This window comes from Lissotriton helveticus, chromosome 3_1 (assembly GCF_964261635.1).
Source record: "Lissotriton helveticus chromosome 3_1, aLisHel1.1, whole genome shotgun sequence".
NCBI classification, from domain to species: domain Eukaryota; kingdom Metazoa; phylum Chordata; class Amphibia; order Caudata; family Salamandridae; genus Lissotriton; species Lissotriton helveticus.
The window spans coordinates 917,488,082-917,512,949 of NC_136061.1; the positions used below are offsets into that span (position 1 = coordinate 917,488,082).

At 46.4% G+C, this 24,868-nt stretch overlaps 1 protein-coding gene across 2 annotated transcripts in view; it reads right to left on the minus strand.

The window, feature by feature from the left end:
* IFNLR1 (interferon lambda receptor 1) overlaps positions 1–24,868 on the minus strand; it is a 336,403-nt gene that overhangs the window by 136,981 nt on the left and 174,554 nt on the right. The gene's annotated exons all lie outside the window — the stretch shown is intronic.

Genomic DNA, 24,868 nt, shown 5'->3' on the forward strand with positions numbered 1-24,868 from the left:
TCAAAATAGTACGATTGAAAATCGTTAAATCAGTTGGAACCATTGGTAGTTGCATTCAGTCATTTTATAGCTCATCTGCACCAGTACAGACAGGGGCCAAACATATGCAATTAGTCTTGTATTCACCCTAAAAGCTACCATCCTGGCAGAACTACGAGTCTAGTCCTCTGATAGAGAAGACACACAACCCAAGACATGTTATGACTTTATTGGGTCTGAGTCTCTATGACACATGAAACTACAGTACAAATCTCTGGACTTTCTCCTGCCACACAGAGATTGATTTATACACCATAAAGTAATTACTAGTAATGGTATAGATAAGTTAAAAACAATATAATGGAATTTGTTCGGAGAATATGGCAGTGTTTTGGATTGAGTCGAGCATGTATGTCACTTTTTTAATAACTGTTCAGTGCTGCCTTGTATTGTGACTGTCGGATAGGGATAGAAGCATCAGTTGAAACCAGAGAAGTGACTAGAGCTCCAACAGAGAAGTGGTATGAAAAGTGAGCACAGGAGAACTGACACTGGGTGGTCAAAGAACAGAGAGTGGTAAGAGAAGTAAAAATAGTAATAGTAATAATAATAATACTAATTAAAAAAGTAATACTTTTCTCCTTCTCCTCCTTATTCTTATTATTAACATAGTAGATGCCACAATCTTGAAAATAACAGATATATTTGATAATCAGGCTATAGGTCACACAGACAGTGATTTGCAGCCATGCAGAATACCAGTTGTAACACAGTAGACAATGGCCCTGAGTAATCTATCAGCAGCATACATTATTAGTGACAAAGTTAGAACTGGGGGTCTCTAGTTGGCAGAGGTATGCACCTTTGTCCAAATAGGGACCCTTGCTTCTAGTAAGGGTAAGCGGGATACTAAGAATTTGTACTCAAAGCACAGAGTAACACAGTGATAACACCACAAATGGACTCCACACCAGTTTTGAAAAACAAAGTATCTTTCTCTAAACTCAACAAGACCAAAATGACAAAAATCCAACATGCAGGTAGTAAAATAACACTTTAAAACTTATATTTCCAAAATAAAGCATGGAGAAAACAAATAGCTACACAAGGGCAATTGCGACATCGTGACAGTAATAAAATCAACATACGGTGCCGACCGCGAGGTGCGAGGCGTCGGGCATGGAGTCACATGGACCCCCAAACAAACAGTCAGTACCTTGGAAACAAAGTATATGACAATGCATGGCGTCTTAGAGGTGAGGCGTTGGTGCAGAGGCCGGCTCCCTGGCTGCCATGGGGGAGGCAAGGCGTCGTGGCTGTAAGGAGGTGACATGTCAAATCCAGGACAGGGGATGCGGCATCGGTTCAAGTGATGATGTGAAGTTGGCGAGTTCGTGGAATCACCCTTGGCGGTTATCAGAGCCATGATAAAACGATGCAGGTGCTGGCGCCGGGAATGCCGATACCTGCAGGTGTTGGCAGGTGTGGAAGGGTGTCGGAGCTGTCATGCAGGCCAGGTGGTGCGTTGTAGACTTCACAAGTGGTGCCCCTGGCCTCAGGTCACGGCATCATCACTGACGGCGTCAGAGATTGCTTTACTTGCTTCTTTCACATTGCTTCCAGCTCCCAACAGCAGGAACAATCTCCAAAGGCCCAAAACTGGGACAGGCACTTCCTGGCAAGTCAGAACTCTCAGCAATTGAGTTCAGGGGTACTGGGGGTGTAGTCTTTCTGTCCCTGAAATTTCAGAACCGGAGACCGGCACAGAAAGGCCCTTGGAGATTCTTCTTCAAGGAGATTTCTAAGCAAAGTTCCAGTCTTTGTCCTTTGTCCAACTGCAGGCCAATCCCAACACAGCACACAGCACAAATGGCAGTACTCCTCCTCACAGCTCTCCAGCTCTCCTCATTAGCAAAGATTCTTCTTGAATCCAGAAGTGATCTAAAGTTCTGGGGTTTAAGATCCACTACTTATACCTCATTTTGTCTTTGTTCTTCTTTGTGCAAGGGTCTCTGAGCCCAGTTCAAACCAGTTCTGCCCTCACTGGTGCAGTATGATGAAAAGGGGGTGGGACAGCATTGTACAAGGGAGACAGGCCCTATTCAGGTGCAAGGAAAACTGCAGCCAAGGTCTATTCAGCTCAGCTCTGAGTCATCCAGGAAGGGGCAGGCACACCTCAACCCCCCCCAGTGGCAATCTTCAGTGAATGCACATCCTCAGCCGCTGTCACTATAAAGCCACACAGACAATCCACAAACAAGCAGAGGCACACAGAGTGGTTAAACAAGAAAATGCATACTTTCTAAAAGTGCAAAAAACACAGTTGATGGACAGAATGTAGAACAATGTCATACATTAACCCCAGTACAAGGATCTGGGCCTAAATCCATCGTTTTTTTGCACTCCACACCAACTTTCTAAAAGTGGCATTTTTAAACACACCATTTAAAAACCATCTTTCCTGAAAGATGTCTTATTACATTCAGTTCAGAGAGCCTATACTATATTTCTCCATCTTGTCTCAATGGAAAGTTATACTTGTAAGATGTTGCAAACTATGTCCCATGTTATCCTATGGGACAGATATCCTTTCAATAGTAAAAAACAAAATTGGCAGTATTTCACGATCAGGACATGTCACACACAATAGTACATGTCCTAACTTTCACATACACTTTACCCTGTCCTGTACCTTTCCGGCCCCCGTGGACTGAAACATGTCGGCACTAGGGTCTTAGGACCATTAAAATCCAGAAAAGACCCGTTTTATTTATCTTTTAACAACCGGATCTGACCCAAGAATAAAGGGAAACCAGGGGTCAGCTCCAGGTATTTTATCTTTAAGTCCCCCGCCCGTCATCTATCTAAAGAGCTACCCAACACTGTGGTTGAGCCCACCTCGACTTTTAGGAATCGTGGTGACCCGATGATGAAGCATGACATCACTAGGGTGTGTGAGGGTAACTAATAAGAACTAGTTGTTTTCCCCCTTAACAAACACGGTCATGATTAGCATGATCCACATACCCTAGGTAGGAAAGTGCGTGATCCATACCACTACTTACATCCCTTTCTTTAGAGTACGCACTATTTAGCAACACGCTATATCGTAGTGCAATTGGAGTATCTTTTGTGTAAATATATTTCTAGGGAGGACATACTCCGGTTTCTCTTCCTCTCTGAACCCCCCGACCCCTGGGGAATGCCCCAGTAGGTCTCTTGTGATAATGATAACCCAACATAGATACACCGGATTGTTTTGGGTGAGTGGTATGAATATTGGCACTATGCGCACATTATGACATCATCTGGATGGGATACTGTAACTGTGTGCTGGATAGGGATTTGGATAGCTCGAAGCTTACCACCTGTCTACTGGGAAGGTCCTCTAGGGAACTACTTCTAGGTATAGACTCGCTGAATTTACTGGACTTATGGAGGGCACGGCATGGGCAGACACCAGGCTATTCTTTTAATTCCCCACCACATGGGATATTCTCCAGAATCGATTACATGTTCATACACCCAGAACATGCAGCAAATTTTGGTTCAGTCCAGTATCTGGACTGGACTTATCTCCACTCATGACAGAGATGCAGGGCCAGACCTTTATGACTCTAGTGCCACAGCGGCCCTTTCAATCCAGGCTTTGCGTTTAGGGAGGACATCAGAGATGCAATACAGGAGCACTTTACTGTCAAAGCAAGGGTTGGCCCAATACACTGGAGTTATATGGGAAGCCATTGAGATGACCATATGGTGAAAATATATAGCCACAACATGAGAGGTGGAGAGATAACTGAGGCACACAGTCACACACCTGGAACAACAGATAGTGGACAGGCAAGCTCCACACACAGATACAGTCTAGGAAAGGCTACACAGGTTATGGGACGAGCTGGGTGAGGCCTGGGATACCTCCAAGAAAAATTATTACTGAACATATACAGAAATACAGCATGAGCAGGTCGATACATCTGACTGATTGCTTCTGTGGCTAGTTAACATAGACATGGGGGGGGATGCTGTTACGTCCCTTTGGGAGCAGGCTGGGGTGACCCTGGTGGCAGTTTGCAGAGTATACACAGGACTATATGCACCACAGAGTCAGGGCGATGAGGCAGGAATTGCCACAATACTTGATAAGCGCACTATCCACAGTGGATGACGAAACAAGGGCCCTACTGAATTCACCAATAGACAAGTCAGACATTTGGTGGGCTATCAAATGTATGAACACAGGGAAGGCACCAAGTAATGATGAGCTAGAGGTTGAATTCTGCCAACATATCTGAATCTTATGTGTGCACCCTTGGTGACCATTTATAAGGAGGCGTTTTAGTAGGCGGTGTTGACGCCATCTCTGATGGAGGCACACGTAGTGGCCCTACCTAAGCCAGGGAGGGATCCCACTGATTGTGAATCATGTCGGCTGTTATGGATGCACAGATGGTGGGGAAGACACTGGCCCTGTGAGTGATTGGTGAAGGCTGCAGAGGAAAACATGCACACAGACCAGGCGGGATTTGTGGGTGGCGGCAGTAAATCCACTAATATACAAAAAGCATTTCTAATTCATAGAACCTGGTGCTCTAGCCAGTTTGGATGCTCATAAGGTCTTTGATATTGCTAATTAGATGTTAATGGAGAGGACGATGCTACAGTATGATTTTCAGGTGGACTACCTGAAGTGGGGGAACTTATTCTATACTGATAGTAGGATGAGAGTGAAAGTAGGTCATAGAATCTCTGACAGCTGGCCAATTGAGAGGGAGACCCAGCAGGGGTGCCCTCTCTCCCTGATGATATTCACCATGGTTATATAACCGCTGGCAAAAGAAATATGTAATATACACAAGGAAGATACAATATTGATGGGGAGCAGACAGGAGGTCATCTCAATATATGCGGATGACATCTTACAGACCATGAGGAGCCCGGTAGCTGCATGAAATGAGGTCAGTGATACAATAGCTGAGGTGGGGGCACATTATGGGTTTCCATTAAATGCTGACAAATCTGTGCTGTATTCCATATCAGCAGCTTGGGTTTCATGTGAGGCTCTGCCCACTATAAGTTTACAAACCACCCCGGGTTAAGTAGCTGGGGGTATACTTGACCTCTGATGCCACAATCTTGAAAATAACAGATATATTTGATAATCAGGCTATAGGTCACACAGACAGTGATTTGCAGCCATGCAGAATACCAGTTGTAACACAGTAGACAATGGCCCTGAGTAATCTATCAGCAGCATACATCATTAGTGACAAAGTTAGAACTGGGGGTCTCTAGTTGGCAGAGGTATGCACCTTTGTCCAAATAGGGACCCTTGCTTCTAGTAAGGGTAAGCGGGATACTAAGAATTTGTACTCAAAGCACAGAGTAACACAGTGATAACACCACAAATGGACTCCACACCAGTTTTGAAAAACAAAGTATCTTTCTCTCAACTCAACAAGACCAAAATGACAAAAATCCAACATGCAGGTAGTAAAATAACACTTTAAAACTTATATTTCCAAAATAAAGCATGGAGAAAACAAATAGCTACACAAGGGCAATTGCGACATCGTGACAGTAATAAAATCAACATACGGTGCCGACCGCGAGGTGCGAGGCGTCGGGCATGGAGTCACATGGACCCCCAAACAAACAGTCAGTACCTTGGAAACAAAGTATATGACAATGCATGGCGTCTTAGAGGTGAGGCGTCGGTGCAGAGGCCGGCTCCCTGGCTGCCATGGGGGAGGCAAGGCGTCGCGGCTGTAAGGAGGTGACATGTCAAATCCAGGACAGGGGATGCGGCATCGGTTCAAGTGATGATGTGAAGTTGGCGAGTTCGTGGAATCACCCTTGGCGGTTATCAGAGCCATGATAAAACGATGCAGGTGCTGGCGCCGGGAATGCCGATACCTGCAGGTGTTGGCAGGTGTGGAAGGGTGTCGGAGCTGTCATGCAGGCCAGGCGGTGCGTTGTAGACTTCACAAGTGGTGCCCCTGGCCTCAGGTCACGGCATCATCACTGACGGCGTCAGAGATTGCTTTTCTTGCTTCTTTCACATTGCTTCCAGCTCCCAACAGCAGGAACAATCTCCAAAGGCCCAAAACTGGGACAGGCACTTCCTGGCAAGTCAGAACTCTCAGCAATTGAGTTCAGGGGTACTGGGGGTGTAGTCTTTCTGTCCCTGAAATTTCAGAACCGGAGACCGGCACAGAAAGGCCCTTGGAGATTCTTCTTCAAGGAGATTTCTAAGCAAAGTTCCAGTCTTTGTCCTTTGTCCAACTGCAGGCCAATCCCAACACAGCACACAGCACAAATGGCAGTACTCCTCCTCACAGCTCTCCAGCTCTCCTCATTAGCAAAGATTCTTCTTGAATCCAGAAGTGATCTAAAGTTCTGGGGTTTAAGGTCCACTACTTATACCTCATTTTGTCTTTGTTCTTCTTTGTGCAAGGGTCTCTGAGCCCAGTTCAAACCAGTTCTGCCCTCACTGGTGCAGTATGATGAAAAGGGGGTGGGACAGCATTGTACAAGGGAGACAGGCCCTATTCAGGTGCAAGGAAAACTGCAGCCAAGGTCTATTCAGCTCAGCTGAGAGTCATCCAGGAAGGGGCAGGCACACCTCAACCCCCCCCAGTGGCAATCTTCAGTGAATGCACATCCTCAGCCGCTGTCACTATAAAGCCACACAGACAATCCACAAACAAGCAGAGGCACACAGAGTGGTTAAACAAGAAAATGCATACTTTCTAAAAGTGCAAAAAACACAGTTGATGGACAGAATGTAGAACAATGTCATACATTCACCCCAGTACAAGGATCTGGGCCTAAATCCATCGTTTTTTTGCACTCCACACCAACTTTCTAAAAGTGGCATTTTTAAACACACCATTTAAAAACCATCTTTACTGAAAGATGTCTTATTACATTCAGTTCAGAGAGCCTATACTATATTTCTCCATCTTGTCTCAATGGAAAGTTATACTTGTAAGATGTTGCAAACTATGTCCCATGTTATCCTATGGGACAGATATCCTTTCAATAGTAAAAAACAAAATTGGCAGTATTTCACGATCAGGACATGTCACACACAATAGCACATGTCCTAACTTTCACATACACTTTACCCTGTCCTGGACCTTTACGGCCCCCGTGGACTGAAACATGTCGGCACTAGGGTCTTAGGACCATTAAAATCCAGAAAAGACCCGTTTTATTTATCTTTTAACAACCGGATCTGACCCAAGAATAAAGGGAAACCAGGGGTCAGCTCCATGTATTTTATCTTTAAGTCCCCCGCCCTTCATCTATCTAAAGAGCTACCCAACACTGTGGTTGAGCCCACCTTGACTTTTAGGAATCGTGGTGACCCGATGATGAAGCATGACACCACTAAGGTGTGTGAGGGTAACTAATAAGAACTAGTTGTTTTCCCCCTTAACAAACACGGTCATGATTAGCATGATCCACATACCCTAGGTAGGAAAGTGCGTGATCCATACCACTACTTACATTCCTTTCTTTAGAGTACGCACTATTTAGCAACACGCTATATCGTAGTGCAATTGGAGTATCTTTTGTGTAAATATATTTCTAGGGAGGACATACTCCGGTTTCTCTTTCTCTCTGAACCCCCCGACCCCTGGGGAATGCCCCAGTAGGTCTCTTGTAATAATGATAACCCAACATAGATACACCGGATTCTTTTGGGTGAGTGGTATGAGTATTGGCACTATGCGCACATTATGACATCATCTGGATGGGATACTGTAACTGTGTGCTGGATAGGGATTTGGATAGCTCGAAGCTTACCACCTGTCTACTGGGAAGGTCCTCTAGGGAACTACTTCTAGGTATAGACTCGCTGAATTTACTGGACTTATGGAGGGCACGGCATGGGCAGACACCAGGCTATTCTTTTAATTCCCCACCACATGGGATATTCTCCAGAATCGATTACATGTTCATACACCCAGAACATGCAGCAAATTTTGGTTCAGTCCAGTATCTGGACTGGACTTATCTCCACTCATGGCAGAGATGCAGGGCCAGACCTTTATGACTCTAGTGCCACAGCGGCCCTTTCAATCCAGGCTTTGTGTTTAGGGAGGACATCAGAGATGCAATACAGGAGCACTTTACTGTCAAAGCAAGGGTTGGTCCAATACACTGGAGTGATATGGGAAGCCATTGAGATGACCATATGGTGAAAATATATAGCCACAACATGAGAGGTGGAGAGATAACTGAGGCACACAGTCACACACCTGGAACAACAGATAGTGGACAGGCAAGCTCCACACACAGATACAGTCTAGGAAAGGCTACACAGGTTATGGGACGAGCTGGGTGAGGCCTGGGATACCTCCAAGAAAAATTATTACTGAACATATACAGAAATACAGCATGAGCAGGTCGATACATCTGACTGATTGCTTCCGTGGCTAGTTAACATAGACATGGGGGGGGATGCTGTTGCGTCCCTTTGGGAGCAGGCTGGGGTGACCCTGGTGGCAGTTTGCAGAGTATACGCAGGACTATATGCACCACAGAGTCAGGGCGATGAGGCAGGAATCGCCACAATACTTGATAAGCGCACTATCCACAGTGGATGACGAAACAAGGGCCCTACTGAATTCACCAATAGACAAGTCAGACATTTGGTGGGCTATCAAATGTATGAACACAGGGAAGGCACCAAGTAATGATGAGCTAGAGGTTGAATTCTGCCAACATATCTGGATCTTATGTGTGCACCCTTGGTGACCATTTATAAGGAGGCGTTTTAGTAGGCGGTGTTGACGCCATCTCTGATGGAGGCACACGTAGTGGCCCTACCTAAGCCAGGGAGGGATCCCACTGATTGTGAATCATGTCGGCTGTTATGGATGCACAGATGGTGGGGAAGATACTGGCCCTGGGAGTGATTGGTGAAGGCTGCAGAGGAAAACATGCACACAGACCAGGCGGGATTTGTGGGTGGCGGCACTAAATCCACTAATATACAAAAAGCATTTCTAATTCATAGAACCTGGTGCTCTAGCCAGTTTGGATGCTCATAAGGTCCTTGATATTGCTAATTAGATGTTAATGGAGAGGACGATGCTACAGTATGATTTTCAGGTGGACTACCTGAAGTGGGGGAACTTATTCTATACTGATAGTAGGATGAGAGTGAAAGTAGGTCATAGAATCTCTGACAGCTGGCCAATTGAGAGGGAGACCCAGCAGGGGTGCCCTCTCTCCCTGATGATATTCACCATGGTTATATAACCGCTGGCAAAAGAAATATGTAATATACACAAGGAAGATACAATATTGATGGGGAGCAGACAGGAGTTCATCTCAATATATGCGGATGACATCTTACAGACCATGAGGAGCCCGGTAGCTGCATGAAATGAGGTCAGTGATACAATAGCTGAGGTGGGGGCACATTTTGGGTTTCCATTAAATGCTGACAAATCTGTGCTGTATTCCATATCAGCAGCTTGGGTTTCATGTGAGGCTCTGCCCACTATAAGTTTACAAACCACCCCGGGTTAAGTAGCTGGGGGTATATTTGACCTCTGATGCCACAATCTTGAAAATAACAGATATATTTGATAATCAGGCTATAGGTCACACAGACAGTGATTTGCAGCCATGCAGAATACCAGTTGTAACACAGTAGACAATGGCCCTGAGTAATCTATCAGCAGCATACATCATTAGTGACAAAGTTAGAACTGGGGGTCTCTAGTTGGCAGAGGTATGCACCTTTGTCCAAATAGGGACCCTTGCTTCTAGTAAGGGTAAGCGGGATACCAAGAATTTGTACTCAAAGCACAGAGTAACACAGTGATAACACCACAAATGGACTCCACACCAGTTTTGAAAAACAAAGTATCTTTCTGTAAACTCAACAAGACCAAAATTACAAAAATCCAACATGCAGGTAGTAAAATAACACTTTAAAACTTATATTTCCAAAATAAAGCATGGAGAAAACAAATAGCTACACAAGGGCAATTGCGACATCGTGACAGTAATAAAATCAACATACGGTGCCGACCGCGAGGTGCGAGGCGTCGGGCATGGAGTCACATGGACCCCCAAACAAACAGTCAGTACCTTGGAAACAAAGTATATGACAATGGATGGCGTCTTAGAGGTGAGGCGTCGGTGCAGAGGCCGGCTCCCTGGCTGCCATGGGGGAGGCAAGGCGTCGCGGCTGTAAGGAGGTGACATGTCAAATCCAGGACAGGGGATGCGGCATCGGTTCAAGTGATGATGTGAAGTTGGCGAGTTCGTGGAATCACCCTTGGCGGTTATCAGCGCCATGATAAAACGATGCAGGTGCTGGCGCCGGGAATGCCGATAACTGCAGGTGTTGGCAGGTGTGGAAGGGTGTCGGAGCTGTCATGCAGGCCAGGCGGTGCGTTGTAGACTTCACAAGTGGTGCCCCTGGCCTCAGGTCACGGCATCATCACTGACGGCGTCAGAGATTGCTTTTCTTGCTTCTTTCACATTGCTTCCAGCTCCCAACAGCAGGAACAATCTCCAAAGGCCCAAAACTGGGACAGGCACTTCCTGGCAAGTCAGAACTCTCAGCAATTGAGTTCAGTGGTACTGGGGGTGTAGTCTTTCTGTCCCTGAAATTTCAGAACAGGAGACCGGCACAGAAAGGCCCTTGGAGATTCTTCTTCAAGGAGATTTCTAAGCAAAGTTCCAGTCTTTGTCCTTTGTCCAACTGAAGGCCAATCCCAACACAGCACACAGCACAAATGGCAGTACTCCTCCTCACAGCTCTCCAGCTCTCCTCATTAGCAAAGATTCTTCTTGAATCCAGAAGTGATCTAAAGTTCTGGGGTTTAAGGTCCACTACTTATACCTCATTTTGTCTTTGTTCTTCTTTGTGCAAGGGTCTCTGAGCCCAGTTCAAACCAGTTCTGCCCTCACTGGTGCAGTATGATGAAAAGGGGGCGGGACAGCATTGTACAATGGAGACAGGCCCTATTCAGGTGCAAGGAAAACTGCAGCCAAGGTCTATTCAGCTCAGCTCTGAGTCATCCAGGAAGGGGCAGGCACACCTCAACCCCCCCCCAGTGGCAATCTTCAGTGAATGCACATCCTCAGCCGCTGTCACTATAAAGCCACACAGACAATCCACAAACAAGCAGAGGCACACAGAGTGGTTAAACAAGAAAATGCATACTTTCTAAAAGTGCAAAAAACACAGTTGATGGACAGAATGTAGAACAATGTCATACATTCACCCCAGTACAAGGATCTGGGCCTAAATCCATCGTTTTTTTGCACTCCACACCAACTTTCTAAAAGTGGCATTTTTAAACACACCATTTAAAAACCATCTTTACTGAAAGATGTCTTATTACATTCAGTTCAGAGAGCCTATACTATATTTCTCCATCTTGTCTCAATGGAAAGTTATACTTGTAAGATGTTGCAAACTATGTCCCATGTTATCCTATGGGACAGATATCCTTTCAATAGTAAAAAACAAAATTGGCAGTATTTCACGATCAGGACATGTCACACACAATAGTACATGTCCTAACTTTCACATACACTTTACCCTGTCCTGGACCTTTACGGCCCCCGTGGACTGAAACATGTCGGCACTAGGGTCTTAGGACCATCAAAATCCAGAAAAGACCCGTTTTATTTATCTTTTAACAACCGGATCTGACCCAAGAATAAAGGGAAACCAGGGGTCAGCTCCAGGTATTTTATCTTTAAGTCCCCCGCCCGTCATCTATCTAAAGAGCTACCCAACACTGTGGTTGAGCCCACCTCGACTTTTAGGAATCGTGGTGACCCGATGATGAAGCATGACACCACTAGGGTGTGTGAGGGTAACTAATAAGAACTAGTTGTTTTCCCCCTTAACAAACACGGTCATGATTAGCATGATCCACATACCCTAGGTAGGAAAGTGCGTGATCCATACCACTACTTACATTCCTTTCTTTAGAGTACGCACTATTTAGCAACACGCTATATCGTAGTGCAATTGGAGTATCTTTTGTGTAAATATATTTCTAGGGAGGACATACTCCGGTTTCTCTTCCTCTCTGAACCCCCCGACCCCTGGGGAATGCCCCAGTAGGTCTCTTGTAATAATGATAACCCAACATAGATACACCAGATTCTTTTGGGTGAGTGGTATGAGTATTGGCACTATGCGCACATTATGACATCATCTGGATGGGATACTGTAACTGTGTGCTGGATAGGGATTTGGATAGCTCAAAACTTACCACCTGTCTACTGGGAAGGTCCTCTAGGGAACTACTTCTAGGTATAGACTCGCTGAATTTACTGGACTTATGGAGGGCACGGCATGGGCAGACACCAGGCTATTCTTTTAATTCCCCACCACATGGGATATTCTCCAGAATCGATTACATGTTCATACACCCAGAACATGCAGCAAATTTTGGTTCAGTCCAGTATCTGGACTGGACTTATCTCCACTCATGGCAGAGATGCAGGGCCAGACCTTTATGACTCTAGTGCCACAGCGGCCCTTTCAATCCAGGCTTTGCGTTTAGGGAGGACATCAGAGATGCAATACAGGAGCACTTTACTGTCAAAGCAAGGGTTGGTCCAATACACTGGAGTGATATGGGAAGCCATTGAGATGACCATATGGTGAAAATATATAGCCACAACATGAGAGGTGGAGAGATAACTGAGGCACACAGTCACACACCTGGAACAACAGATAGTGGACAGGCAAGCTCCACACACAGATACAGTCTAGGAAAGGCTACACAGGTTATGGGACGAGCTGGGTGAGGCCTGGGATACCTCCAAGAAAAATTATTACTGAACATATACAGAAATACAGCATGAGCAGGTCGATACATCTGACTGATTGCTTGTATGGCTTGTTAACATAGACATGGGGGGGGGATGCTGTTGCGTCCCTTTGGGAGCAGGCTGGGGTGACCCTGGTGGCAGTTTGCAGAGTATACGCAGGACTATATGCACCACAGAGTCAGGGCGATGAGGCAGGAATCGCCACAATACTTGATAAGCGCACTATCCACAGTGGATGACGAAACAAGGGCCCTACTGAATTCACCAATAGACAAGTCAGACATTTGGTGGGCTATCAAATGTATGAACACAGGGAAGGCACCAAGTAATGATGAGCTAGAGGTTGAATTCTGCCAACATATCTGGATCTTATGTGTGCACCCTTGGTGACCATTTATAAGGAGGCGTTTTAGTAGGCAGTGTTGACGCCATCTCTGATGGAGGCACACGTAGTGGCCCTACCTAAGCCAGGGAGGGATCCCACTGATTGTGAATCATGTCGGCTGTTATGGATGCACAGATGGTGGGGAAGATACTGGCCCTGTGAGTGATTGGTGAAGGCTGCAGAGGAAAACATGCACACAGACCAGGCGGGATTTGTGGGTGGCGGCACTAAATCCACTAATATACAAAAAGCATTTCTAATTAATAGAACCTGGTGCTCTAGCCAGTTTGGATGCTCATAAGGTCTTTGATATTGCTAATTAGATGTTAATGGAGAGGACGATGCTACAGTATGATTTTCAGGTGGACTACCTGAAGTGGGGGAACTTATTCTATACTGATAGTAGGATGAGAGTGAAAGTAGGTCATAGAATCTCTGACAGCTGGCCAATTGAGAGGGAGACCCAGCATGGGTGCCCTCTCTCCCTGATGATATTCACCCTGGTTATATAACGGCTGGCAAAAGAAATATGTAATATACACAAGGAAGATACAATATTGATTGGGAGCAGACAGGAGGTCATCTCAATATATGCGGATGACATCTTACAGACCATGAGGAGCCCGGTAGCTGCATGAAATGAGGTCAGTGATACAATAGCTGAGGTGGGGGCACATTCGAGGTTTCCATTAAATGCTGACAAATCTGTGCTGTATTCCATATCAGCAGCTTGGGTTTCATGTGAGGCTCTGCCCACTATAAGTTTACAAACCACCCCGGGTTAAGTAGCTGGGGGTATACTTGACCTCTGATGTGACTGAGACTTATGACTCTGATGTGGACACCCTACTGGAGAACCTGGAATGGTGTGCGCTAGTGTTTGCAATTCCTAATGTCTCTGAAGGGGCTATACCTATCAGTAAAATAATCATGCTGCTAGAGTCTTGCATGTGCAGCAACACATGCCGATGCATATACCAGAATCCTGCTTCCCCAAACTGAACACATTGCTCAGGTTGATGTACTGGAGACAAGGAAGGACACAGATTAACTTTGAGATCCTGAAACTACCACGGGATGGAGGAGGGATACAGGCACCAAATGTCAAGGCTTACTACTCGGCTGCCCATTTGCAGGATACAGTACTGTGGTTCGAGGGAGGGAGCACTGACCATGTGATTTGGTTTCTGGAGCACTTGGTCTGTCCTCAGGAACTTTTAGTGTTGTCTCTGGTCCCCCGGAAGGAAAGAGCTGCCTTGCCTCTGCAGGTCAGGACTCTGCTGGATATATGGGCGTGGGCAACCTAAAGGGACAGAGATGAATATATGTCAACATATAGCAACTGATTCCTTGGCACATGGGGAATAGTCCAACAATGCCTGTGTTCTTAAAACACAGAGACAAAGGAGATATCCCATGAAGCATAGAGCATGACTATAAAGATGGTCGAATGGTTGGTTATTCAGACTGCTGTGCTAGATGGGGGTGGGTGGCGGCTGCTTTCTGGCATATGCTGGTTTAGTGGCATCAATTCATAAAGCCTGGGTGTTTTTCTGCAGTATCCAGAGAGGCACTTTTTGAACCAAACACTATTGGAAATTAGGGCTGGTGACAAGCTTATGATGCACATGTATGCATTGTTGGTGCTGTGCTCAGCTGCCCGTATGGAACCACTGAAGCTACAGTGAGAGTGACGTGGGGAGGTGATGAGGGAACGCAATTGCATATTTATATTGGGCAATTTCAGAAAGGTCACACACAATGTGCACCTGAAACTGATTCACTATAAATGCGTTCATAGAGACTACACAATGCCCCAGTGGTTGCACAGATTAGAACCCTTGAAACCAGAGCAATGCCCCAAAAGCAGGACGGCTAGAGAGTCCTTTATACATATGTTTCGGAACATGCCTTGAAGTGATAGTATTTTGGAGTTAAGTGATTAGGGTACTAGGGGACTTGACCAATTTGCCGATTCAGCCAATAATTTTGCTATGCTTGCTGGGCCTAGTGACTTGAGCGAAGCACACCAAATACGCAGAGAAAGTGCTGTAGTTCGGATTGGTAGTGGCAAAGAAATGCATTGCTCTAAGATGGATGACAATGTAGAAAGCGAGGGCTAGCATAGCACGTGATGCCATTATGGCAGTCGTGCTCGTCCCCGGGGTTGGGAGAGGGGTGGGAGGCCGCGCCAGTCAGTGACGCGGCGTCCCCGCCCACGCGGGTGACCAATCATTGAAAGCCGGCACAGTTGAACCAGAAGCACTTCAGTGCTTCAGGTTCAAACATCCAGCCTGCGTCTAGGCAGACTGGTCTGGACCGGCCAGCCTGGGCGCTTTCCTTAAAAGGGAGCGGGGGGGAGCAGAACAGTTTTCTTGCTCCACACAGAACCATACACCGGGCCAACTGGGGCCCGTGACCATTTTCTTTATATTTTGCAGGTTTGGAGTGGTGCATCAGAATCATTGCGTCGAGAGTGTGCAAGAACAGGAGAAAGGAGCTGCGCATCGGACCATCGCGGCAGGAGCGGAGCGTTTTTTCTACTTTATCGCCCCTGCAGGTTTTCGCGACAGTCTGTGTGCGGAGGAAGGTCTGGAGCGGTGTGTTTCGCCAAAGCATCTCAAGGAGTTTTGCGGAAGCGGAGGTCGAGAGGACGTTGGGAGCCTCATGGCGGTGTGTGCATCGTGGTCTCAGCAGAGCAGTGCCTAAGGCAGTAAGCGTTCCCGAGAACCGCCTGCTATCCCCGATTGCATATGGCCTTTGAGTAGGGTGTTGTTTGCGAGTGCACCATCCTGGGGATTAGGCTCACACGCGGCAAAGCAGATCTCAGTAGGCTGGTTAGCTTACGTGTTTAGAACATAGTGCTGCTGCTTACTAGGGATACAGGCACATACAGGGTCACACATTTTCTCCTGATACAGGCCCATTATCCCCGCAGAGGAGTCTCTGTTAAAGGGAATCGCTACTTTTAATAAGGCACATGTGGCCTCAGTACAAGAACCCACGGGTGTTGGGCTGATTTGGGACACTACCAGGGTTAGCACAGCTATTTGAAGGGCCAAGCTGTGTTTTGGGTAAGTGGTGGCATATCTTGCTTTGTCCCCCCGATTCGCGTGTGGCTTGATACCTTACATTTAGCTGTTTTAGCTAATCCTATACTGAGCTACATCTAATTTAGTGCTGACAGCACCAACAAAGATGTGTGGTTATGCACCTGATGCCCAGTGTGGCCAGTTGCAAGGGACCCTGGGAAAAGGTGCAGGCAGGTGGCAAAACAGGGGAGCTAGGCTGCTTGGGTATGGGGCAATCAGAGGTGCCTGTGAGAGACAGATGCAGAGCCTCGTGCAGCGAAACCAGTTTTGATAATTTTTTCAGCAGTCACAGCGATCATTGCTGGGAGGACAAGGCTTTTGCCAGTTCAAGGAGGTCGTGGGGGGACACTGGAGGTATCTGCTTGGGCAGCACCGGCTATCCAGCATCTCATCGCTTCCGGGAGCCACAGAGGGTTTGAGCGGGCGGCTCACTTGAACCTACTGGGCTAGCCAGTAGGTCGTGGCTCTGGTTGCGTGGGTGCAAGGGTTGGCTGTGGCTGCTGCTTCTTGAAGGTAAGAGGTGACACAGTCATCTATCTGGGGCTGCGGGTTACGCGTGTTACAGGTTACGTACGGGCAAGTCCCAATAAAAAATAGTCTCAGCTGCCATGGCCCCTAAGGTACGGCGGAATGACAAGCATTCTCGCATTGACGTCATGCTGGAGGCATTAATGCAGCAAGGACAGGTAATGGGGCAGACCCTCCGCAGATTACAAGATAAGGTGGAGGGTCCAGAGGTGTAAGAAGGGAGGCCCAAGTGGCCTATTGTGCCGCCAAAAACCTGCTCCCCACCATTGCCAAATTGGAACAGGCACAAGCCCAGCGGGAGGGAGGCTGGTGAAGGCCTGGGGGTGGCACCAAGAGAGGCGGTGCAGGTACCCCCTACACTTACGCCAAGCCCTCAGAGTGATGGTGGCCCAAGTGATACATTGCCCGTTGGGCTAACGGAAGGCCAAGTTATTGTCCCGGTGCTCCCACAAGGGAAAGGTCCAGGGGATGCTACGCCGGATCAGCCGGACATAGCGTCCAACCTGGCGGCAGTACTCCCATAGTTGGATACGGTGGGGAACTGGTCTCACGCTGCAGGGGCGTCCTCCGGCAGGGGTGAACCAATCACAAAGAGTGGTTAAACATAATTCAGAAATACAGGGTGGAGGAGAATCTGGCCAATTGGATACAGGGCTTCACTATATACATGGCTAACATGTTGGGTCTGAGATGGCATGTTAGCAGAATAGGATCACCGTCGCACACGCTACAAAAGGGGTTGATGGGTGGAAGGAATATGACAAAGATTTTAGGAGGGCTAAAGCAAAGGATCCATATTTAAGATTGAACCAGACTGACATTTGAAACATTTGGTCCAGGGCCCAACAGATAACGTGCGGGGGCAGGCACCGGACAGCGTGCGGTTCCAACCATTTAGGGCAGGCCTTACCGGTAACACGGGGGGGTCACAGGAAAAACAGGGGGCACATGTAGAAAAGAGGTCTGTTTTGATTATATTAAAAGAACCTGCAGTAGAGTGCCAGATACATGTAGGTTCAAGCATTCTTGTGGTAACGCATCCCATCCTGAGTACAGGTGTCACAAAAAATCTAAAGAGAAAGGGGGCAAAAAGCAAGAATAGTAAGGATCATTTAGAAAAGGCTAGATCCCAGGTTAACGTCAGCGCCATGATCCCCTGGTTAGAAACGCTCCCCTGATCGTCCTGAAGCAGCCAGGACGATCAGGGGAGCGTTTGTTGAAGGTTTCAGGATACCAGCGCAGGGCTACAATGGGGTGGCCCACTGAAGGAACCACCTCTCGGTTTGGTCCAATGAAGGCATAGCAGCAGCATAGATTCAGAAAGAAGTAAGCCCAGGTAGGGTGGCAGGCCCTTTTGAGGACATCCCAATAGAGGATTTTGTATGCTCACCTCTTGGGGGTGCTTCCTAAGAAGGTGCCGGCGAATTCAGAATAATTCACAATCTTTCAGCCCCTAGGGTGAACAATGCTATTTCAGACACACTGTGTAGTGTAAAATATGCATCCTTTGACCAGGGAGTGGACATGCTCAGGTCGTTAGGGCAAGGAACTTTACTGGCAAAATCTGACACAGAGTCCGCTTTTAGGTTACTGCTAGTGCACCCTTCTGATTTTCACTTACTGGGTTTTCAATTCCAGGGGAAGTACTACGAGGACAAATGTATGACAATAGGTTGATCAGTGTCCTGTGCTTACTTTGAAAAATTCAGCTCTTTTTGGAGTGGGCCTTCGGGAGGGACATAGGGCACCAGTGGGTGCTGCATTACCTCGATGATTTTCTTTTTCTGGGGGCACCAGACTCAGGGGAATGCGGGCAGCTCTGTCAAAGTTTTGTACCTTATGCAGGATTTCGGTGTGCCCTTGGCACCCGGTAAAACAGTGGGTCCGAGCATACGATTGAATTCCTGGGGATTGAGTTAGATTCTGTGCAATGGGTGTCTAGATTACCAGCAGACAAGGTTGAGGATTTCAGGGTAGTGTTACAACACTGCCTCAACAGTGACACTGCATCATTTACAACAGGTAGTAGGCCAGTTGAATTTTGCGCTACGCATAATCCCAATGGGACGCCCATTTTCCAGCACCATCGCGCAGGCCATTTCAGGCCTCAGAGAAAAGCATCATCACACCAGGCTGTCCAGCAAAGTCAGACAGGACATGCTGATTTGGAAAGCATTCCTGCTTGAATTTAATGGTAGAGTGGTCTGGCCTAGCCTGCCCAGGTCGAATCCGTAACAGGGCCTGATGACCGACGCAGCAGGTAGCAAAGGTTTCGGGGCTATTCTGGGGTGCGAGTGGGTGGCTCAGTGATGGCCAGGTTGGTGGAGGGACTCTGGGCTCACAAGCAACATAAGCTTCCTAGAACTTTTCCCAATCCTAGTGGCACTGTCCGTCTGGGAAGAGGGGCTGAGGAACCAGTCTGTAATTTTCTTGTCTGACAACATGGCAGTAGTGGATTGCATTAATAGCCAAACTGCTAAGTTCAGCATGATGCTGCGCTTGTTGAAAGAGATTGTGTTGCAATGCATGAAATTCAATGACCCTTTTAAAGCTAAACACGTGCCAGGTATTTTGAACCATGCAGCTGATGCATTGTCTCGTTTTAAAATGCAGGCATTCAGGTCACACATCCCAGAGGCAGCGGTGCACCCAACAACTTTCCCAGAAAAGATTTGGCAGCTTGGTGCCCCCGATTATCAAACCTCTTGGCAGCAAGCCTAGCGCCCAGAACCAGGAGTGCTTACGAAGGGGCGTTTGGGCTTTTTTGTCTTTTCTTGGGGGAGAAGTGGGAACACACGTCACACAATACTGAGTCAGTGGTGGCATATCTTGCTTTCATGAGGGAACAGGGACGCACAGTAGCAGGGGCAAGGAGCCATATCACAGCAATATCATTTTTTGCAAAAGTAAGGGGAAGGGGGGGATCCCACGAAGAACTTTGTAGTGTGCCAGGCTCTGAAAGGATGGCAGCGCTTGCAGGGGGGTCAGCCAGATGTAAGGAGACCCATAGGACTTGAAACGCTAGGGGTACTATTGGGGGCCCTGCCGCAAGTTTGTGTTTCCCCAGGTAAAGTGGTCCTTTTTCAAGCAGCATTCTGCCTTGCATTTTATGGGGCTTTTAGGGTAGGAGAACTAGTGCCAAGGAACAAGAAGGATTTGCTGGGTGGCCTACAGATAGGACACGTAAACTTAGGTAGGGATTCCATACTGATTCCTGTACAGAAGTCCAAAACTGATCAGGAGGGAAGGGGGAGAGCATAGTACTACACAGGGCAGGGAACAATGCATGTTGCCCCATTTCCAGGATGGAGGCCTTTATGGCCCATTGTTCACAAGTCACAAGAGGGCCTCTCTTGATACATAGAGGCGGGTCACCCCTCACTATATTCCAGTTCAAGAGAGTCATGGTTCTGGCATTGCAGAATGCTGGGATAGACACTGCTGACTTTGGGACTCAATCTTTTAGGATAGGGGCAGCCACTGAAGCGGCAGCAAGAGGGCTGGGGGATGAGCGTCTCATGTGGATTGATAGGTGGTCTTCTCATTGTTTTAAGAGATATGTGCAGCTGCACATGCTCTAGCCTGTGTTACTAGTTGTTTTACATACAAATTGCGTCTTCCCTTCATCCTGTGACTCAGAGAGGAGGGAATAGTCCACTATGAGATACTGCTAGGTGCAGTTTGTTATGTGTTCAGCATGCTGGTGTAGCAATGTATTTACCTGGGCTCTCTTTTCCGCGTTACTTGCAGTTTCTTCATTCTGTGACTCAGGAGAGAAGCCTGCATTTGTCCTCAACCAAAAGCCACAGCGCCAACCGGAGGAACGTCGGACGACAAACATCAAGCAAACAACAGAGGTGTTGGCGCAAGTTTACTCTTCGCCCCAAGAATCTCAAGATTTGTGTTGTAGGGCATTCATATGTCCGCTGTTTAAAATCTTTCTTTTCAGGGACCTTTAAGGTCAGGGTTTAGCAGCTGGGGACTAGGATATCATTTTTCGGACAGGGTGGCTTCTGCGTAGGTCAATTCAGGGAGCTGGTGAACAGCGCTTTACAGACAAGTAAGGGACCACCTGCAATCGGGATCCTGCACTTAGGGGGTAATGACTTGACCCGACTAGGCCGGAGGGTGCTAGTGGAAGATCTGCTCACTGAGGTGGGGTGGTTGGCGAAGAAGTGTCCTCAGTCGATAATCGCATGGTCTCACATGATCCCTAGGTTCCAGTGGAGGAGGGGCAAGTCAGTAAGAGCATTGAATCACGGGGTAAAGCGGATCAACAACAAATTTGATAAACTATTCAGGACCCCTAGATTGAGGTCAATAGGACACCGATACATCAGGGGGGAGCAGTTTTTTCTTCAGGACGGGGGCACCTCTCACACAGAGGAAATCAGGCTTTCATGGATGACATCCGAGCTTGGGTGGAGAGTATGGGGCGCAGTACATGGCCTTCCTTGTGGGTGAGGGGGAGGCCAGATATTCGGGCAACTACGCTGGCCTGTGGCGGTAAGGACATGATTGGTAAGCAGAGCCTTCCGTCCTTAGAGGTCAGCACCATGTAACTCCAGGAGCAGTGAGAGCTGGTAAGTAGGCTGTTGGGGCACGAGGGCCAGGGGAGTCATCCTTCCTAGTGGGCCTGGGGCCAACCCCGTATGCGCATGTGCATCAAGGCACCAGTATACAGAAGTCTGCAGCCCCGGTGATGGAGTTGAAGGCACAGGACGTAGGGGGGGCCTGAGGGAAAGTATCCGTCCGACAAGCTGTACCCCCTGCGCAACATTACTCCGGGAGTAGTATTGGGAGTACACTGAGATCAGGGGAGCTGCCTGTCATTGACCTTGCCGTAGGCTCTAAATGGGACACGCAGAAAGTAAATATATGCATTGTTAGATTTACGGTAGGAGTGTCTTGTGTTTTAGACTGTGTTAAGGTTAGCCCCGTAACAACATTTGTCTATCAATGTATCTGTACTTTCTGCATAATGTTTTGTACATAATGTTTTTAAAGATGTTTTTTAATTGTAATAAATACGGCTGAGGGGGTTATACCCTCCCCAATCCAAACATGGTGTAGTTTCAATGATGTAGCCAGGGGGAGGGAGGTGCCGTCTATTCCCCATAAGTTATAGAGTCCAGTAGTAGAGTAGGGGATCTAGGTAAGTACCAGACCATAATAGATTTCCCACGCAAAAACAATGGCTGTAAAAATGTGCGAGATGGGTATGGGCCGAATGTCGGGTTTGACACCAGTTCATATACAGTGAGAGGGGCCATGCGGAATGGGATATGTTAAAAGTTTGCTTGAAGCAGGAAATGGAGGACCCTGCAATGGAACAGGATATCGGACAAGTATATGGTTGACTGAATGGCATGGAAATGGAAATATTGAGGTGCACAGTGCATAAAGGTCAGATATGAATATTACCTATACTGCCAGGTGCTATTTGCAAAAAGATGACAAATGTAATTGTTACAGCATACACACATTTTGGGTAGTGAGGGGCTGGTGGGAAACATTCTGTAAGTATAATGTTGTGTTCTTGCTGAAACCAATAAAAGAAATATGGACATTCTGGTTTAGATGGATATAATAGTCATGATTAAAACAATAGTGCCTAGTTTAAACACATGCAGCAAAGAGGAAGAAGATTCAATACCTGGTATTTTTATCTGACTCCACACCAATATAACTCTGGCTGAATCCATATGGACCTCCAAGTTCAGTTGCCCCGCCCTCCCCCCACCTTTCTTCCAGGAAAACCAACTTTTTTTAGGATGAAGCAATTAAGGGAGAACGCAAATAGACAAGAGTGTATGGTAAGAAAGAACATTAGTGAGTAACAACCTTCAGCAAGTCCAAGGACCAATAATCCCAACAAGAGACCAGCAGGATATAGATCGTGAAGTTAATCTCGCTCCATTTATTTTGTGTAAGGAAGAAATGGCGGTTTTGAAAAAAGGTGTTGATTTTGTCCCCACTAAATGTATATTCAAGCTATGATATGGAGTTGCTGAGTTCTTTTGAAAACTTTGAGTAAAACACTCTTCAGGGACTCTTCAGTCTCTCCGATTGATGGCAATAGTACAGACCTCAAAAGAAAGTCCTTTTTCCACCCTCCTACCACAATCATGCCTCCTGAGGTTATAACTTTTGAACAAGAAATAGTAAGGGAGATCCAAGACTTAGATACGCCAAAAATACATTACCATATCCAGACTTCTAAGTAGAGAGTAGCTCTTGAGAACCTCGAAAGGAGATATGATATCGTCATAAATCCTGGAGATAAAGGTGGGGCATTAGTTATACAGACCAAAGAGACATACCTGATTAATTGCACTAGCCTGCTGAATAATCAGTACAAAGTTCTTACAACAGAACCAATGAAGAAACTAGAGGTACACATTAAAGATCACTAGGGCATACAAACAGGAGTGCATTACAAAAAAGGAGACAGAGTTCCTTGTAACTTAAAATCCTCTTTTGCCATACTTGTACACATTGCCCAAAAGCCACAACCAGTGGCACCTAGTTGAAATTGCTTCATATATAAAGGTCACTTCACACCTGCTTAACACTATAAAAGGGAATACATTTTGATCTCAAAATGGAATATTTAGTAGACATAGATGTGGACGCACCATACAAAAGTATTCCACACGATGGAAGCTTAAAAACCATTGAATAACTTCTACACCAGACCATGGCTATGAAAACTCCTGATGGAATTCATTATGACCCTTGTCATTCTAACACTTAAAAGAAATGGTTTTGAATTGAGGAGACAGTTTTTGAACAACTCATTAGGTATTACCTGTCATTGATCTAAGGATTGGGTTAGAGAGGGGAAGATCGACATCAAGCCCACAGTTAAGGACACTTTGCTGCACTTTAATAGCGCCCACCCACGCACACTTACAGAAAGCCTGCCAGTAGGATTATTCCTTCGGATTAAGTGTAACTGATCTAACTTCGCTGATTACAGAGTCAAGGCCAACATGTTCAGTATGAAACTGATCGATAGAGGTTACCCCAGATCACTAGTAATGAAAGCAGAATGGAGAGCCAGATACAACCATAGAGACAATTTGGTAGCAGACATCACCAGAAGTGAACCACAGCAAGGAATCTGTGTAACCTCCTACACCAACACTTCCAATGTAGTGAGAAGTATCATAAATAGAAATTGAAGTATACTAAATAGCAATTGCCTCAACTTTGAGAAACCAATGTTTTTCGTTAAACGTAAAACTAGCATTAGAGACGTATTTGTCCATACAAGACCTAGAAGAATCGACAGATAGGACCACAACACTTTATGGAGTTTACCACAGGTAAAGGGCCACTTACCATGTGGCCAATGCTCAATGTGTGGACTTACTACACACAATACTAGAATTGACCTAGGACTAGAGCACCCCTGAGAACAAAGGTCCCATGCGAATTGTAACTCTAACAAAGTTATCTTCCTGATTGTATGCCCCTGTGGACTTCAAAATGTAGGAATGACTACTAGAAAAGTTAAACAGGGGATTATTTGACATTGTATCACTATTAGGTGCCAAGCCATACCAACTAAAATGAAATCTCACTTTGTACAAGCTGGGCGCAAGGAACAATACCTTAGATGGAGAGTATTTAAGAGACTATTACATAATGGTAACATGACCAGAACCTTATTGGATTGAGAGTAAATGTAGATCTATAGGTGTGAACCTATCAAATTCTCCTCAACAATGAAATCCCATGGGCTCTACTTAATTCCATGGGCCCTGTGTTCCCTCTGGGAATTTCCATAGGGTGAACACCTTATAAATATAAGTAAGATATGCTGATCAAACAATTTGTTAGAGTGTTGTTGCTGTTGACTGCAGGACTGTAGATGGTTTTGAATATAATTGATAAAAATGGTACCACAGAGTATTTCCTAAAGCTACTACTCCATAACAGAACGTTAAGGACTCGACATGTGCTAAAGAGATTTGTCACAAAAAAGTAATAGGAGCACGATTGGAGCATCAACTGTATCCAGTAAAAGGAGTGATAGTGTGGACAA